The following is a 15,967-nucleotide window of genomic DNA, read 5'->3' as shown; positions in this document are numbered from 1 at the left end:
CTTGGATTTCAGGGCTCTAAAATTGCAGCGTTGATGTATGGGTTGGAGCCTGGACTCTGGGACCTGAGAGGTGGGAGGGTCCCTCAGCCTGGGAATCTACCCTGCAATTTTGTAGCCTCACAAACCCGAGTCGGCTGACACAGGCCAGCCACGGGTGTTTTATTGCAGTATGGGTGTGCCCCGAGAGACTGGCTGTGGGGCCTTGGGGGTGAATTGCTCTGTCTCAGTTCTCCCTCTGTGCAACTGGTATAATAATCTCGAGATAACACCCGTGTTGCATCTCCGGGTGTAGATGAGTCCACAAAGTCTTGTCTTTGGGGCAAGGACTGTCTCTCTCTATGGGTCTGGGCAGGGTCTCATATGGTGGGGCCCTGATCTCAGTGCGGGGCTCTAAGTAATACCACTTCTAACAACATAGCCCCCTGTCCTCCATGGACATGACTCCACAAGGTTGCAGGGCAGGGGAGACTCACTCAGCCCCACAGTGAGTCTGTTCCTTTGTCTCAATTTTGATATGCCTTTTCTCTCACCATTTTTCTCTGTCTCTTCATAGCCCTGTCTTTCCCCCTCCCTTGCAAGCCCATCGGTGTCTGCTCTCTCCCATCAACTTAACCCCCCAACCTCCACTTGGTCATTTTCAAGTTTTATTAAATACTTCCCCTTTGCTTTTCTCTCTCTCTGGGATTAGCTGCGGAATTGGAGTTTGCAGTGGAAGCAGCACCCCCTGCTGGTAGCGTCTGAAACCGGCTCGGAAACCAACACAGCAAGAGACTTGCAGACAGGGCCATCAGGTCGAGGGATGCAAATGTACAGGCTCATTTTCATTAATTAATATGATCCAGTCCTAATCATCATTCTGCCATACACCTACAGCCCCTGTGGATCGATGGGGAGGGATTCTTGCTGCTTGCTTGTTACTGGCCTTGTGACATTGAAAGTAGAAGGCTACTCATAGCACTAACTAAAGCAGAGGTGTTAGCCCCTCAGCCTCCATGATGTATTCTTATGGCCTTGTGTGGCAGTCACCCCCATGAGGGGGCATGTTCTGTGTGGAATCATGAAATCACAGCCCTCCTTAAACAGGGGGTGTTAAACAAAGCAACTCGACACTGGAGAACAAACAGGCTTCTACGCAGCTCTCAACCCAGCATTGTCTCCCTTGTTTACCAGGGTCCAAACCCTGTCTGGGATGCTGCCCAACATACAGTGATATCTACTGGCTGAATAGCATACTACAAGAACATAAGAATTGCCAGACTGGGGCAGACCAAAGGTCCATCTAGCCCAGTATCCTGTCTTCTGACAGTGGCCAATGCCAGGTGCCCCAGAGGGAATGAACAGAACAGGGAATCATCAAGTGATCCATCCCCTGTTGCCCGTTGCCAGCTTCTGGCAAACAGAGGCTAGGGACACCATTCCTGCCCATCCTGGCTGATAGCCATTGATGGACCTATCCTCCTTATCTGGTTCTTTTTTGAACCCTGTTATAGTCTTGGCTTTCACAACATCCTCTGTCAAGGAGTTCCACAGGTTGACTGCACGTTGTGTGAAGAAATACTTCCTTGTGTTTGTTTTAAACCGGCTGCCTGTTCATTTCATTGGTGACCCCTAGTTCTTGTGTGATGAGAAGGAGTAAAGCTATCCTTACAGGAGATGGGGTTGGAAGGGAAATGCAGAGGGAAGACAGGAGCCACAGGGACAAAGATGGGGAAGAGAAACAGAGAAAGGCGGATGAGGAAGGAAGTGAAACACGGGAGAAATGGGATTGGTTTTAAAGGGGAGGCTATAATCCCACAGCCTGGTACGGATTGCATCGTAACAATTAGGCAGGATGATAGCTGAAAGCTTAGTTACTATATGTTGTGATACAGTTGTATCTGTGATCTGTGCGTCTGTCAGTAACATGGACATCGCTGGGAGAGTGCAGGGTCAAGGGAGTCCCGACCGCATGCCCTGGCTCATGGACCAGATTTAATAATGGAATTGGGAGGAGGCTGACAACTCGAACAAGGAATAAATAGTCAAGGCAGGTGCTGTTCCAAACTGACCCACTCCACACCCCTCGCCCAGCCCTGCCAGTGCCCCGCAGTCCTAACATTCAGCACCCTTGTTCTATCCCAGAGCCTTGCAGCCCCAGGGTTGTGACACTGGGGACAACTCCATCCCCTCGTGCTCAGTTCCAGAGGGCCTTTGGGCTGCAGAGGGATATGTCTTCGGGTTTGAGATGCAGTCTCCAAACTCCAGGGCCTGATCAGACAAGGTGCTCAGCGCCTGCTGCGTTCGCTGCCTCCAGGTGGGGTTACAGGTCCTCAGCACTTCTCAGACCCGGGCCTGGATTTTTTTGGCTGCAATCTGCATGAGGACTTGATTGAACCCAGGTATCCAGGGCTGAGGAAACTAGTCCATGAACCCTACATCTCAAGAGCCATCTTGGCGGTCCTGGTGCTGCATGTCCTGGGAGGCAAAGCTCTTGTAGAGCTTCCAGTGTATCATCTCCTAAAGGTTAGCCGGGTGTGGGACCCAGAACAGCCCCTGAGCAAAAGACAGCCCCAGTGGAGTGGACTAATTCATTACACCCAGGCCCTAATTAATGCAGCAGCCACGCCTGCAAGCAGGCCCTTAGCACAAGGCTTAGGCACAGGGTTTGCAGGGGCCATCCACCTGGGGAACAGGTAGCCAGAGGTACAGAGAAGTAAAGCGAGACCGGCGGCAGGGTGGATGTGCCCAATGTGTTCTGAAGCCTGGACTAGCTGGGCGTGCCATGAAGGCTTATATCACTATCATGTTTGAGTCCCCCAAGGCAGCGAGCCACAGATTGACTTTGACAAATGTGGCACAGAAATTGCATCTCAGCGAATGTAAATTATTCAGCAGCTTCCAGGGAAAACGCTCCCTGACAAAGCACTGGAAGCGAGGTATTCTAACACGCTGTCACATCCCGCCGAGCGCTGCAAACCCCCCCCCCCCTCACCGACATAAGAGGGCACCCACGTGTGGCAGAGCGTGTGCCTGTCACTGCACAGGGGGGGTCAGTGTGTGTGGGGGGGGGAGTGCATATACTAATGAGTGTGTCTGCATGCAGTGCATACGTGTGCCTCTCAGTCTGTACAGAGGCGTGTCAATGCGTGTGTGCACGCTGGCCACGGCCTGTGTCCGTGCGGGCATATCCGTGGATGTGTGTCTGGCAGTGTACATGGGCGTCTGGGCAGGCCGAACAAAGATCTGAGGAGGAAGCACTGAACTTCGTCGCTGTCTCTTGTTGGGCCGCTAAGGGGGAGGAAGACAGAAAGCCCAATGTCGAGTCTGCTTTCCGTTTTGGCTGGCGTGCATTGAATCGGCGTGTGCAGGGAAAAGGTTACATGCCGCTTCCTTGCCGCCAGGTTCACTCTCCATTTGCTTGGACATTTTGTCCATTTCGCAGCAGGTGGGGTGGGGCTGGGCGGAGGCGGGAAGGGGGCAGTGGCCATAGAAAGGAGGGGAGAAAATCACACAGAATAACAGTTGCCCCGAATAACAGATGGGGGCAGCAGATCGGGAGTGGTGGTGGAGGGGTGCTCAAGGCAGCAGCAGAATTTTTTCTTTTTTGGTTACTGATCTGTTCGTGTGTGTCTTGGGGGAGAGTACCGCATCCCTGCAGGTGTCGCTAACCATGGGACAGGTCTGTAGACAAGGCATGCAGGCTTAGTGCATGCCCCCACCCAGGATCAGTACCCTGAGATGTGCCCCTACGAGGCTGTCCAGCATATTGTACTTTGCCCTTGTGTGACTCTGCTCTTGAAGAATTGTGCTATCCCGGAGAGCTGGGCCGTTCATTCACTCTTTTCACAAAATCCTGGCTGGGAATATCCCCCATTTTTGCAGAAAACATTTTACATTAAGTTATCTCCCTTAGTTTAGTCTTAAATATCTTCCATTTAGTGCTAGACCCGGAGTTAGGATCAGGGTTAGCTTGTGGGTTAGAGTTAGCCTGGGTTTTAGGATTAGAGTTATAACAGTTAGGATTAGCGTAGAAATTAAAACTAATATTACCCAGGGGTTAGGATTAAAATTGACCTGGGAGTAAAGAGTAAATTGGGTTAGAATTTGGAACAAAATTGGGAGATATTTGTGTTATTTTTACCAATAGTCTTACAAATTCTGTTTTTAACAGATATATAGGCAGTTATATCTTGGAGAAATGCCTATTGTCTGCTGTGGTGCAAATCTTTTCAGAAGATGAACATCATCATCAGTAACGTTGTGCTCTCTGACTGAATTATCTCCTAGGTGTTGGGCTGGTGCCTACTGGTTATACCCATGTAGGAAAGAATGCCAAGATATTGTAGGATTAGGAAAAAGAAAAGGAGTACTTGTGGCACCTTAGAGACTAACCAATTTATTTGAGCATGAGCTTTCGTGAGCTACAGCTCACTTCATCAGATGCATACCGTGGAAACTGCAGCAGACTTTATATATACACAGAGAATATGAAACAATACCTCCTCCCACCCCACTGTCCTGCTGGTAATAGCTTATCTAAAGTAATCATCAGGTTAGGCCATTTCCAGCACAAATCCAAGTTTTCTCACCCTCCACCCCCCCACACAAATTCACTCTCCTGCTGGTGATAGCCCATCCAAAGTGACAACTCTTTACACAATGTGCATGATAATCAAGTTAGGCCATTTCCTGCACAAATCCAGGTTCTCTCACTCCCTCACCCCCCTCCAAAAACCCACCCCCATACACACACAAACTCACTCTCCTGCTGGTAATAGCTCATCCAAACTGACCACTCTCCAAGTTTAAATTTTTGGATTTAAACTTGGAGAGTGGTCAGTTTGGATGAGCTATTACCAGCAGGAGAGTGAGTTTGTGTGTGTATGGGGGTGGGTTTTTGGAGGGGGGTGAGGGAGTGAGAGAACCTGGATTTGTGCAGGAAATGGCCTAACTTGATTATCATGCACATTGTGTAAAGAGTTGTCACTTTGGATGGGCTATCACCAGCAGGAGAGTGAATTTGTGGGGGGGGGGGGGGTGGAGGGTGAGAAAACCTGGATTTGTGCTGGAAATGGCCTAACCTGATGATTACTTTAGATAAGCTATTACCAGCAGGACAGTGGGGTGGGAGGAGGTATTGTTTCATATTCTCTGTGTATATATAAAGTCTGCTGCAGTTTCCACGGTATGCATCTGATGAAGTGAGCTGTAGCTCACGAAAGCTCATGCTCAAATAAATTGGTTAGTCTCTAAGGTGCCACAAGTACTCCTTTTCTTTTTGCAAACACAGACTAACATGGCTGTTACTCTGAAACCTGTAGGATTAGGGTTAGCCAGGAAGCTCATTTTGAAGCAAACAGTGGGCCAGACGCCACCCTGTTACTCATTTAAACCCACAGAACTCTGCTAAAATCATGGAGTTACCAAAGGGGCAGAGTTCAGGGACATTAATGGAAGTTAATGCTGCGGGTCTTCCAAAGCCATAGAGTGCAAGTCCAGAAGGGCCGACCAGATCACCTCCCCTCCCCTCCATCACAAGCCACCAGGACCACCCAGCTACCCGCACACTAAACCCAGCAACTGAAATGAGACCCATGCATTGCAGCCCTCCGGAGACGACGCGTTTACGTGCCACAGGCAGAGAATAGGAAGGATTGAGGCTCACCAATGTCCGAGGCCCCTTCAGTGGCGGGGAATTGACAAAGTGAGATACACCCGGTGTGTTGGCTGGGAAGGGTGCTGCTGCTGAGCGATGCTAAATGGGACCAGTAAGCCATGTCCTATCAGGGGGCCCCTTCACAGCCCTCTCCTAGCCCTGCGCCTGGGAGATCGGAGGGCTCACACATGAGGTCCGAGTGCTTCACAGGCGACCAGGATCAAACAGGAGTAGCTCTAAGGCCGGGAAGGGAAAACAATGAGAAGGGGAAGGTGTTTTGAGCCAATCCCTTACGGAGATGGCATTTAAAGAGATGGAAGGAGCGGAAGTCAGCCAAGCAGCCGGTGTTGTCTGAGCAGGATGTAGTAGAAATGAGAATATGGAAATGAGGCCTTGACTGCTTCTCCTCCCGCCTAACGCCCCATCCCACGGAGATCTTAATAAAACAACCGTCCGTGGCCACTGACCCAGATCCAGCTATTAGCATAAATGCTATCAAGGTGGCAGGCACTGCTTCCAAGGCTCATTAGAGTCCTGGCGGCATCACCGAGGGGTTGGGGTTCTGGCGGGGTTGTGTTTTCTTTCCGTGTCTCTCTGGCAGAGGAAGCAGGTGCATAGCGCGTGTATATATAGCCCTTTTCCCAAGGCACAATGGAGGCATCCTGGGGTAGCTTCACTAGCAGGGAAAGGAGTCAGACTCTAAGCCAGGAAGCATCCAGAGCCGGGGGGGAAATTGCTCAACACGCTAAATCATTCTTGAGTGGAGTAATTATGTTTTTGATTTTTCTCCCGTCTAGACCTCGCTGGGAGTTCTCCGGTCCCAGCCCCATATAACGGATCAGCTTCCTAACTGGAAACCCATTTGTCACTCCTACAAAGTCATTTTTTAATTAGCAGAGAGGTAAAAAGTTCCTACGACGGGTTTGACTGACTTATTAATCTGAATTATTTTTTCGATTGTAATTGTTAATGAATCAGCCTGCATTGGCCGCGTCCCACAGTGGCTCCTGGCTGGCAATATTAATTAACGGCGGGTTGCCATTTGCCATCAGAGCCACTGGACATAACAAGACAGGGCTTTGCACTGCCCTGAGCTACAGCTCTCGATGTCGGAAAGGAAGGGGATCAGCTTGGCTGCTGACACAGGGCAAAGACTCTCGCGCCCGAAGCCAAACTGGGTTAGTGGATGGCAAGGAAATTATTAGAAAGTCCTCATTTATGTCCACTTTGTGCTCCTTTTACTCCCACTGGAGAGCACCTTAGACTGGGGGAGGCTTGCGGGTAAGGTGCTGTCCACCAGGAGGTAGTGGAATCTGGGTGAGGAAGGGTGGAGCAGTGGTTAGAGCATTCGCTTAGGACTTGGCAGATCTGCATTCAATTCCCTGCTCTGACACAGCTTTCTGCTGTGACCTTGAGCAAGTCTCTTAGCCTCTCTGTGCCTCAGTTCCCCACCTGTACAATGGGGTTCATAGCTCTCCCCTGCCTCACAGGGATGAGGCGCTCCTATACCGTGGCCATGGGGGGCCATATAAGTGCCCTAGACGGAATGTGGCCCTGACTGATGGCGTGTGGCTAGGTAGCTGTTTTGCCAATGTAAGCTGGAGATGGGCAAACCAAGTTCAGATGTAGATTTGGATGCGGATCCAAACCACCCCAAAGTTCTGGGCTGGGAGGGGGTAGGGGGTTTGGTCTTCTAATTAGAGACTGGACATGTGGTTATTGTAAGACAAATGACGATGAATATGGCACCTTTTTACCCACCAGACCTACTCCCTTGAGTATCCGGAGTCACGTCCGTCGTGTCTCGTGGCCGTTCTCTTCCTGTTAGCCCTGAAGAGCCCGGCCAGCTACAGCAGAGGAGACCAGAGTCTCGTCCTTCTGGGGCCTCGCCTGCCACATTATTAATTCTGTTCCATTTACACGGCGGAGATGCCTGAGCCAGAAAGATCTTAGCCTGAGTCTTAGGTCCCAAGCTGGCACTTAGGGGAACCATTGTTTATGGGTAAACTTAACAGAATTGCTCTGGAGGCACCGAGAGGAAAAGCCCAGGATGCTGCTTTTAAGATGTCTTTTTAAAGCAGAACTTCCCTTTAACTCCAGATCCCTGTGGCCCTGATCTGGAGTGATGGCTGAGGAACCCATGGCACAGTTCAGGGTGGGGCGTGCCTGGGTGGACTTTGCATCCTTTGCTCCTGGGTTGACTGTGCTGGCCCAATATCCCAGCGCAGTAACAGCTCGCGCCGTTAGAAGGCTGCTCTAAGTTACACTGGCTGCTGACGGCCCAAAGTGGTGGTGGTTGGCTCTCTGCCACCAGTGGATCACCCAGCCTCGGGCTGCGCAGATGCCAGCTGCTGCAGAGACCCTGGCCCTTCACCTTCATAACAAGAAAGGCCTTCCGTGAAATCTTCTGGCTCTCACACACGCACACAGCGCTCTGTTGCCAAGTCCCTCAAATACCAAGTCATATTTTTATTCCCGGGGTTTTGGCATTAACATTTGTCTGTCAGGTTTTAGAGTAACAGCCGTGTTAGTCTGTATTCGCAAAAAGAAAAGGAGGACTTGTGGCACCTTAGAGACTAACCAATTTATTTGAGCATGAGCTTTCGTGAGCTACAGCTCACTTCATCGGATGCATACTGTGGAAACTGCAGAAGACATTATATACACAGAGACCATGAAACAACACCTCCTCCCTCCCCCCTCTCCTGCTCGTAATAGCTTATCTAAAGTGATCACTCTCCTTACAATGTGTATGATAATCAAGTTGGGCCATTTCCAGCACAAATCCAGGTTTTCTCACCCTCCGCCCCCGCCCCCCCCCACAAACTCACTCTCCTGCTGGTAATAGCCCATCCAAAGTGACCACTCTCTTTACAATGTGTATGAAAATCAAGTTGGGCCATTTCCAGCACAAATCCAGGTTTTCTCACCCCCCCCCCTCCCAAAACACATACACACAAACTCACTCTCCTGCTGGTAACAGCCCATCCAAAGCAACCACTCTCCCCACAATGTGCACGATAATCAAGGTGGGCCATTTCCAGCACAAATCCAGGTCTTCTCACCCCCCCCACACACAAACTCACTCTCCTGCTGGTAATAGCTCATCCAAACTGACCACTCTCCTTACAATGTGTATGATAATCAAGGTGGGCCATTTCCAGCATAAATCCAAGTTTAACCAGAACGTCTGGGGGGTGGGGGGGGGTAGGAAAAAACAAGGGGAAATAGGCTACCTTGCATAATGACTTAGCCACTCCCAGTCTCTATTTAAGCCTGAATTAATAGTATCCAATTTGCAAATGAATTCCAATTCAGCAGTTTCTCGCTGGAGTCTGGATTTGAAGTTTATTTGTTGTAAGATAGTGACCTTCATGTCTGTAATTGCGTGACCAGAGAGATTGAAGTGTTCTCCGACTGGTTTATGAATGTTATAATTCTTGACATCTGATTTGTGTCCATTTATTCTTTTACGTAGAGACTGTCCAGTTTGACCAATGTACATGGCAGAGGGGCATTGCTGGCCCATGATGGCATATATCACATTGATGGATGTGCAGGTGAACGAGCCTCTGATAGTGTGGCTGATGTTATTAGGCCCTGTGATGGTGTCCCCTGAATAGATATGTGGGCACAGTTGGCAACGGGCTTTGTTGCAAGGATAGGTTCCTGGGTTAGTGGTTCTGTTGTGTGGTATGTGGTTGTTGGTGAGTATTTGCTTCAGGTTGGGGGGCTGTCTGTAGGCAACACTCTCACAAATCTTGGGAGACAGGCCAGTCCTTGCCTACAGACAGCCGCCCAACCTGAAGCAAATACTCACCAACAACCACATACCACACAACAGAACCACTAACCCAGGAACCTATCCTTGCAACAAAGCCCGTGTGTGTGGTTTTTGGAAAAAAAAGGGGGGTGGGTGAGAAAACCTGGATTTGTGCTGGAAATGGCCCACCTTGATTATCATGCACATTGTAAAGAGAGTGGTCACTTTGGATGGGCTACCACCAGCAGGAGAGTGAGTTTGTGTTGGGGGGGGCGGAGGGTGAGAAAACCTGGATTTGTGCTGGAAATGGCCCAACTTGATTATCATACACATTGTAAGGAGAGTGATCACTTTAGATAAGCTATTACCAGCAGGAGAGTGGGGAGGGAGGAGGTATTGTTTCATGGTCTCTGTGTATATAATGTCTTCTGCAGTTTCCACAGTATGCATCCGATGAAGTGAGCTGTAGCTCACGAAAGCTTATGCTCAAATAAATTGGTAAGTCTCTAAGGTGCCACAAGTACTCCTTTTCCATTTGTCTGTCACCAGCTTATAATAAGGCCTCTAAATGCTGGCTCTACGCTTGGATGAAGTAGAGAAATGAAGATGATCTGTGAGCATAGAAACTTTGCTTTTTGCAACTAAGTCGGGTTGCCAACTTTCTAATCGCTAAAAACCAAACATCCTTGCCCCGCCCCTTCTCCAACGGCCCCCCTGTCCCCACTTATTCCATCTCCTCCTCTCCTCCTCGCCCCCTGTCGCTAGCGACACTTCAGAGCATGGTTTTGCATCCTGGCCCATCCTGGCGTATAGCCACTGAGGCACCTATCCTTCATGAACTTATCTAGTTCTTTTTTGAACCCTGGTATAGTCTTGGCCTTCACAACATCCTCTGGCAAGGAGTTCCACAGGCTGACTGCGTGTTGTGTGAAGAAATACTTATTTTTCTTTGTCTTAAACCCGCTGCCTATTAATTTCATTGGGTGGCCCCTCGTTCCTGTGTTATGAGAAGGAGTAAGTAACACTTCCTGATTTATTTTCTCCACCCCAGTCATGATTTTATAGACCTCTGTCATATCCCTCTTAGTTGTCTCCAAGCTAAAAAGTCCCAGTCTGATTAATCTCTCCTCATACGGGAGCTGTTCCATCCCCCTAATCATTTTTGTTGCCCTTTTCTGTATCTTTTCCAATTCCAATGTATCTTTTTTGAGATGGGGTAACCAGATCTGCACACAGTATTTAAGATGTGGGCAAAGCATGGATTTATATAGAGGCAACATGATATTTTCTGTCCTATTATCTATCCCTTTCCTAATGGTTCCTCGCATTCTGTTCGCTTTTTTGACTGCCGCTGCACATTGAGTGGATATTTTCACAGAACTATCCACAATGATTCCAAGATCTTTCTTTTCTTACCGTAGATAATTGGATTACCTAGATCACTGGCTTGATCCAATATGGGAATTTCTATGTGTAAGGACCATAGTTCTTACTCCTACTAAGTGTGTGTGTATATATTATCTTCTAATTAAGAAAACAAGGCAATACCATTGGGCCTAATTCATTTTCACCAAGGCCCTTTGGGCCCATCTGACACTGAAAAGGGGCTGTAAGGTAGGTGTGAATGCGGTTTGATTTGCACCCCCATGACTAAAGACGGGCCAAGAACTGATTTTTCAGTTTCTGGCGGAACGAAAAAGGAAAATTTTCAAGTTTTTCAGCATAACAAAAAAGGCCCCAAGTGTTGTTTCTGGTTGAACAAAACATTTCATTTTGGTTTGGGGTTTTCTAAACCTTGTTTTTTTAAAAAACAAAAACAAAATTGAAGTAAATTTTGAAAAGAAATATCATTTTGAATTGAAAAATGGAAATGGTTCCTAAAAAAATTTTGAATTGAAATTGAAAAATGGAAATGGTTCCTAAACTTTTGCTTCCTCCCTCCACCCCGCCCTCTGGACTGAACAATTTGGATAATTTGACACAAATTCACAAAACGTTTTGGTCGACCCAAATCTACATTTTTCAGCCAAAAGAGTTTCATCCAAAAAATTATGTTCAGCTCTGGTAGGGCACTTCACGTTGCCAGAGGGGTGTAAAGGGGCCTTACGACAAATGAGAGTCAGGCCCATTGGTTTACATTTGCTGAAATCAGATGATAATTCACACTGTAAGTATGTGTTTGATTGGAACACTGCCCCAAGGAAGGAGGGTGGGGAGGGACCTCTCTTCCCTTGCTCCCTTCACTGGGACCAGCCCACAAGGGAGCTAATTAGTGCCAGCTAGGACCATGTGTTTGAATGAGGCAGATGGTTGCTACTGGGAACTGGGCTGAGACCCAGATGGACCCATAGACCACTAGGCAGTGATGACTATTGATTACTCCCCACCTGAGTTGGATTGGACCAGTACCTTCCACGTTATTGGCTTTGCATTCCCCCTCATTCCCTCCTACCCCCATCAAATCTCTTTTAATGTTAGAGATCATTTGAAATGGCTACATTTTAGATAGATAGAGGGGGTGTATGGACATAGATAGATAGACAGAAATGTTCATCCATCTATCTATCTAGTTTCTACAGATCTGTCTGTTTCGATAAGGCAACCATGGTATCTGAGCCCCTACAAAACATCATCCTTCAGTTTCCAACAGACACCAGACCACCCCAGTCCCATGTGTTTGGGCTTCTGCCAAATGGGAAGGTGTCTTAGGCTGAGTAAATACCCATACAGGGATGTTTGCTTCAGACACATGAGTTTCTCCAGGCAGGGAGGTGGAGCTGAATGCAGCTGTTATGAGCTGTCTTAGAAGGATTAATCTGGATTCCTTTTGGTCCTGTGGATACCTATCTGTGCTGCTTTCCATCTGCTGTATTATTCCAGCATTTAATTATTTACCGCGGTCTGTGTGGGCGGCTCTATAGAGGCAGTCATTGCTTAATTGAGCTACTTGACACCAAAGCTGCCAACATAATAAAAAGTAAAACCTCCGCAAACTCCAGTCTTGTGCTTAGCGAGACCCGGCCAGCCTGCTCCTGGAGGTGAGGAGGGAAAAAGGTGGGGATCGATTCACTGGGTGCCTGCCTGGTGCTGCGGGTCTGGGGTGGGGGAAGGGATGGCAGAGGGGACCAGCTGGGATTGGGGAGGGCAGAACAGGCGGTCGCGGGGACACAATGGACATCGCAGAGAGCCTGACCTGGTGAAGGGGTCCTTGTGAACAACAGAGCAGACCAAGGAGGGCTGCCTACCTGCTTGGAGGCACGGGGGCAACTGGGACAGGCAGCGTGATCAGGAGAGGGACTGACTAGCTGCACAGAGGCAGTGGACAAGCTGGTGCTTTGCCAGCTTCTGCTACACAACTCTGCCACTGCACCTCAGTACGGATCTGCAGCACCCCCTGCTGGACCAGTCCTGGATCTGCCCCCGCCCATCAGTCTTGTGCCACAGGACCCTTTGCCATGCCAGACCTGGGCCTCCTCACACATGCTCTGCTGATGCACCCCAACCTCCAGCCCCCCCTGCTAATCTAGTGTCTGGCCTCTCCTAAGGAGAGGCTGCCAGTCATATGACACAGACATACCACCCCTTGGGATTAGGCTGAGACTCTCAAACTCATTCCACTAGTGAGCCAGGTCTCCAGATCTCAGTGACCCACTGCACTGGCTAGTTCATTCCTTGTTACCTAGACCCTGGGCTTTGTTCACTCACTGCAACCGATCTGAGTGAGCGTGGGAGCCGTTAGTGGGTTCTTTGTCTTCCCTTCTTCTGTCACCAAGGTTTTCTCAGAAATGTTGTTTCTATGACAAATCTTCTTTACGAGACAGTCAACAACTATTATTTCCTGCTGATTCCCCATGTCTTAGGGAACATGGCACTAGACAGATGCAGCTAATAGCCATACTGTACCAAATGGATTGACTCACTATTAAGATAGTTAAATAAAAACGACCATTTAATGCCCCATACCTGTTTCCTAGGCCTGGAGGAGTAAATCAGGCATCAGCAAATGATCGCAGGATGATGAGATGGCGGAGGCCCCACGCTTCTAGGACACTAGCTTAAACTGAGCCCAGGACAGAGACAGTCGGGCGTTTGGTAGCCTATGTGAAATGAGTTTGGTGAGTCTTGTAGCAGGTCAGGAACCAGAACATAGAAGCTGGCATCCTGGGTCAGACCATGGTCTATCTTGCACTGTGTCCTGTTTCTGACAGTGGTCCATTCCAGAGCATCAGGGGGCATGTACAGAACAGGGCAGGTATAGAATAATTCACCTCTCCTCCACTCCTGGCTTCTGGCAGTCAGATGGTTCAGAGCAGGGGCTTGTGTCCCAGACCATCTTGGCTAATAACCATGGATGTACCTATCCTCCAGGAACCTTTTTGAACCCGTTTGTACTTTTGGCCATACAACAACTCCTGGCAATGAGTGTCACAGGTTAGTTGTGTGTTGCATGAAAAAGAATTTCCTCTTGTTCATATTAAACCTGTAGCCTGTTCGCAGATCAGTGTTTGAGAAATAATAAACATCAGTATGTTAATTACAGGATCTGTCCATCAGTCATCAAATCTACATATATACCCCTCTAGCTACCTATCATATCCTTTGACGATCTGTGGCATTCACATGGCACCTGGCACTGTGTACCTAGCTGATTAATTATGATATAATTGGTCTGCATCATAATGAGGGATCAAAACATCAACACGACTGGTCCTAATTGGCCCCTTTCTTGACCGCCTTTGCAGAGAGCCCAAAGCCTGATCAGCCGAAGGAGACAGAGCTGTCCCTTGGCAGTCAGAAGCCAGGCACGCATGCTGCGGGCAATGTGGTGTGTGTATTAATTACTGTTTGTGCCGCTCTTGGAGACCCTGGGGTGAAAGGTGTGTCAGAAGGGTTATCAGCAGCCCAGTTCTGTGGGGCGTTCGCAGTTCCCCTTCATTCTGCTCCAGGCTTTGTGCACCAATGGAATTCAATAAGCTTTGACAGGCGGTGCTGCTTGAATAAGTGGAGAAGCAAAATCCTGCCAAAAGGAGGAGGAAGATGGAGGGAAAAAGCCCTTTTGGAACTAAATGCTTAAATAATCAATAGGTAATTGACAGTGCGCTGCAGATAAACCACTGAGTAATTATTCAGGAGATGGGTCCAGTGGCACCCATGCTTCCCCCACAGCTGTTAGCTGGCAAAAGGAGCCATAGTGAAAAGCTCTGGTTGTTTATTTATAGAACGGACCCCACTTGGGAGTGGGTGTTTTCTAGAAAGTCCTCCACCTTTGTCTGGGAGCCAGGTCTCCTGGGTTCTTTCTCCTGGCACTGGAAAGGAGCATGGTCTACTGGCTAGAGCAGGGGCTTGGAGTCAGAGCACCTGAGTTCTTTCCTGGCTCTGGGAAGGAGTGGGAGCTAACAGGGGACTGGGAGTCAGGGCTGTGTGGGTGATTTCTAGGAAGTTTGTTTTTTTTGACTGAGGCCCAGGACTCCTGGGTCCTTCTCCTAACACTTCTGAGGAGAGAGTTCTACTGGTTGAAGCAGGGGGCTGGGAGCCAGGACTCCTGGGTTCTATCTCCCATTTCTGCCACTCTTTGGTTGTAAAAAGAACAGGAGTACTTGTGGCACCTTAGAGACTGGTCCCTTCTCTGTGCATCAGTTTCCCTGCCCTAGGATGAGGCCCGTGGCACTGCCCTACCACGGCTGTGCACAGGCTCACTCCATTACTAAACGCCTTGAGCTCCTTGGAAGAAAGGCCCTGGGGTAAGGGAGTAACTGATATTATTGTCGAATCCAGCGGAAGATGCAGATTGTTGTGGAGAAAACAGCTACTTTGCTCCTGTGTTTCAAAGACCGGGAGGAAGGGAAGCAGGAGAAGGAGTTCTGGGACGTGCTGGGATCTTCCCCCGTACCTGAGTGTCTGCAGGGACTGGGACGGGGGAGCAGGCAGTAAAGCCACAGCAGACCCTTAGAAGGGGGGGGTGTGATGCATTACACAGCGTGTGCTGTGTGTGTTAGCAGTCGGCGGGGATAGGAAGATGATAGGTCCAGCTGTCTATAATGTGTCACTTTTGGAAGCTGCTGATTTATCAGGCTGTTAAACCTGCCTGTACTGATTGTGCCCTTAGGTAACAGCTTCTGGTGTACAAAGAATGGCACCATAAATAAACTCCACGAGACTCATCTCCACTGGGAAGAGATGACACGGGGACCTTTGTCTTTATTCCTTCCATTAATCACTTGACCCAGCAATCCAGCCTTGGCTCCCCTTCCCTCCCTTTGGCTCCTGGGGAGAACCAGGCCCCGCCAATGCTCGGTCAAGGCTTGACGCTTGTTAAGATTTCTGGCTGTACTGTATAACACCTGGTGCCAGTCAGAGCCCCCCCCGGGCTCCCCAGTCTGATATCTGAAGCGGGACAGGGATGGTGCATTGGTGTGACAGAGCTGAAGTGCAGTGGTGTGAATCTCAGCAGGGAGGTTGCAGCCCTGTCCTAGACAGATAAACAGAACTCCATGCAGTTTGTTGTGTTCGGGTCTTTTAGCCAATGTCCTGCCTTCTCCAGGGAGACATTAAAGATCCAACTGCCATTG

The sequence above is a fragment of the Eretmochelys imbricata genome, chromosome 19, assembly GCF_965152235.1.
Source record: "Eretmochelys imbricata isolate rEreImb1 chromosome 19, rEreImb1.hap1, whole genome shotgun sequence".
In the NCBI taxonomy this organism is placed as follows: Eukaryota; Metazoa; Chordata; order Testudines; family Cheloniidae; genus Eretmochelys; species Eretmochelys imbricata.
This window is presented reverse-complemented; position numbering follows the sequence as displayed.